The sequence below is a fragment of the Schistocerca cancellata genome, chromosome 9, assembly GCF_023864275.1.
Source record: "Schistocerca cancellata isolate TAMUIC-IGC-003103 chromosome 9, iqSchCanc2.1, whole genome shotgun sequence".
In the NCBI taxonomy this organism is placed as follows: domain Eukaryota; kingdom Metazoa; phylum Arthropoda; class Insecta; order Orthoptera; family Acrididae; genus Schistocerca; species Schistocerca cancellata.
The window spans coordinates 135,431,790-135,435,567 of NC_064634.1; the positions used below are offsets into that span (position 1 = coordinate 135,431,790).

The 3,778-nt window shown below is 42.2% G+C and overlaps 1 pseudogene; it reads right to left on the reverse strand.

Moving 5' to 3' along the window:
• Positions 1–1,420: 1,420 nt before the first annotated feature.
• LOC126101232 (uncharacterized) lies at positions 1,421–3,523 on the reverse strand (annotated as a pseudogene).
• Between the last annotated feature and the right edge of the window lie 255 nt (positions 3,524–3,778).

A 3,778-nucleotide genomic window follows, 5' to 3' on the forward strand; every position in this document is an offset into this window, starting at 1 on the left:
AATATTGAGATATAATGTATTTATACGCTGCCTTCCATTCGATAAAGATTAATACGTGTTATAGCTCTATCACCTAATAATCCATTAGATCGTACAGGAACTCGCTCTGGGAATGCAGTGATTTCTACGTGCAGTTTACAATCTCCCTAAAGGTGGATGATAGTTCTGAGAGTGTTCGTGTTTCGTAAGTCGACGATAGTGGTGATAAGTGACTTGCTTATCGTGATACTATTCATGTAAAAACGAAAGATCTGCTGTGGCCTTCTGATGTTAACTCACACAGACTAATTAGGCCATCTCTGACACTTAGCCTCTGGAGGGACTAATAAAGTCTCGTAGACGGAAGCACGGTCTTACATCCTTACAATGGACGTTGTTGTAGCTATCGCCTATTGTCAGTGCGTAAACCGCAATTTCCGAGAGGAACGGGTTGCAGATTAGCTTGCGTCTGCGCGATTGTATTTCAACCCGCCTTTTCAGGGATGTAGTCGGACGCACTGAGCAGGGTGTACAGAGGGTGCGGCGAGATAGGCTCTTTTCTTACTATACGGTTTTGACCGTACGGCAAAAAGTCGGGCGATGGAAATCCGAATGGGCAACAAGTTCATGCTGTACAGTTTATGCGTGACATTTTCCCGTCTGTTCGTCTTTAAATCCAGTTTATGGCGTGTGCTGTTATGGTTATTGTGGTATCGATAGCAACGCATAGTTTCAAAGGTTGGCACTACCACGAGACACAGACGATAGCGCCCTCTAGCCGGTGCTGTCGAGGTCTACGAGCTCCGCGACTGCTTCGGCCCATTTGATCAGGTGCAGCCAGCCAGGACACTTCGCTTCGCACCTCATTCCAAGTTATGTATTCTTATTGCTTGAGTAAAAGGGATTTAAATTCATACAGCAGTACCGACGTGTTTTACCTTTTCCCGGTCCAACCCACGCGGGATGATGATGATGATGAGGTCCCATACTCCGAGGAGCGTAGGGGACGATGCGGGAGACCCGCACCGCTGTACTAGGCAAGGTCCTAGTGGAGGTGGTTTGCCATTGCCTTCCTCCGACCGTAATGGGGATGAATGATGGTGATGAAGACGACACAACAACACCCAGTCATCTCGAGGCAGGAAAAAAATCCCTGACCCCGCCGGGAATCGAACCCGGGACGCCGTGCGCGAGAACGCTACCGCAAGACCACGAGCTGCGGACCCAGACGAATCGTAAACAAATTGATGCATTATGGTTATGTTATCGTCGTTGAAAGAACAACGCAAACGTCGTGTTTGGGTGGAAAAAGGAAGTGGGCTTATTTTATACCTTATTTGAGGATCTACGGAAAGATGGAAATAAGTTTTTTCCATTATTTTCGAATATCCATCGCCTCATTTGATGAATTACACGAAACACTCAAAAATGCCCTTCAGTGTCAAAACACACAATTCAGGAATAGTATACAACCAGTTAGTGAGTTACTTGTAACAAAATCAATACTGTCTCCGATTGAGGATGCCACCGAAGTTACAGAAAGGCTATTCTCCTCTCTTACTGGAGAGGTGAAGTCCCTGAAATAACGTAATACTGGATACTATTGGTTTTTTCCAGCTGTAGGTGGCTGTTTTTGGTTAGGTATAGGCATTTCTTGAAGTCGAGGGGCTCGGTTACGACCAACTGTAGACTGCTGAGACTGGGGACGTATAGGTAGTCGGGCGTAAGTTAGAGGAATTTGGCCGTGCATGTTTCATTGTTTGCGGTAGAAAGGAGGTTGATTGGAAGTGTCGTGAAAGTGTTAGGACTGAAACTGAGTTGTGGTTGGAGGTTGCAGAAAATTCAGTTGAGGATGACTGGAGTATTGGTGATTAGAAAAGCAACGTAGATGAAGGTCCACTGCTTTCTTTTTTTCTTTGATGTTTCCTGTTACATTCAAAACTTCCATTTGAAATTGTATGAATTTCTCATTATCAAAGTTTTGCAGATGAGGCATGAGACTTTGTAAGGAAGCTGTTTTAGTGGAAGGTTTTTCTGCTTCTATTGCTTTTAAAATTCTCAGTTCAACCTCGTCAGATTTCTTATGTTTGTTCACTGGTGATATACTTGTCGGTTGTTTAGTCACTGGAGAAGAAACACCCAAAATACCAGCGGAAGCTTTCAGTTACAGCTCCGTGCCTCCTACCCCTTCATTTTGTTGTTCCTGGCTCTGCTTCATACTATCAACAGTCTCTCGTTCGTTATAGAGTTTAGTTAAGAACTGCAGTTGGTCAAAATACACGTATTTCTTAGACTTCAACGCTTTCGAGGCACTTGTCTTGTTAACATTGATCTTCTTCTTGTAGTTGGAAACCGAATGTCGAAGATCAGTCCATCTCCTTATTACTTCTCTACCTGAAAAGAAAACAGTAATTGTTATCTGTAACTGTAGGTAAAGTTTTGAAGTTTTGTATACAGTTTTTCTCTTCTAGATATCTTGCAAGTAGTTGTAATTTTACTGAACTACACTACAATTAGGCAATCGGAGTTTCTATGATATGTAAAATAGTACAAGATGTATGTAGAGCAAACTTGTCCGTAATTAAAGAGGACTGCATTCTTGTGCCAGAATTAGAGATGTGGAATTCGACAGCTTTTGGATTTGAAACTACAGCTAACTTCCCACACTGCATAGTAGTAGTTGATGCGAAACTTACCCGTCTTACCTCCCCGTTTAACGTAGGGTTAAAGTATTTTAACTGTACAGAACATAATTCTTTAGTTCTAATGGCAGTAGCAGATTTCAAAGATATATTTGTATATTATGATGTAGGAAGTTACGGTAAGGACTGCGACTCATCAATTTTGAAGCGACCCAGTTTGTGACAGTCAACAGAAGAAACAGAGCAAGAATTACCGAAACCAAAACGTCTGCCAGGAACGGAGAGTCCAAATATGACTCACTTCTTCCCCGGAGATGAAGCTCCTGGATTACACAAGCATTTCCCGAAACCCTTTGAAGGAACAAATTTGACAGTGGAGATAAAAATATTTAATTATTGGCTGCGCAGAGCAAGAACACATGTAGAGTGCGCCTTTGGTATCCTAACTAATAAGTTGCGCATACTTCACCGGTCCATTAATGTACAACCAGACTAAGCTGTCATTATTGTAACTGCTTGCGTTGGATTGCATAATTTCGTTCTTGAAAGAGACAGATGTAGCGATGTAGATACAATATGTCTATCACAGTCCGTAAGTCCGAACCATAAGAGGTGGACCGACTGTAAACAATGTGAGAAATGTCTTCGAAAATTTGTCGTCGGAAGTGTGTCATGGCAAATGACAAAGGTATAAACTTAAATTAATAAATTGTAACTAAACTAAAGTAAGCATTAAAACGGTTTTTGTATAGTAATTCATTCTTTCAAGAATTTGTTAGTCAAAATTTACTTACCAAATGCATTTTTGTTCTTGGCATCAAGAGTATCACATTCTGAGAGTAAGTATCAAGAAATTAGTTCCACAGCACAGGTCGGTCTTTCACATGGGTAATCAAAACTTATGCATCAAATGGTTCAAATGGCTCTGAGCACTATGCGACTAAACTTCTGAGGTCATCAGTCGCCTAGAACTTAGAACTAATTAAACCTAACTAACCTAAGGACAACACACACATCCATGCCCGAGGCAGGATTCGAACCTGCGACCGTAGCGGTCGCTCGGCTCCAGACTGTAGCGCATAGAACCGCACGGCCACTCCGGCCGGCACTTATGCATCAATATGTTCTATTATTTTAACAGCTACAATAGGTGATAG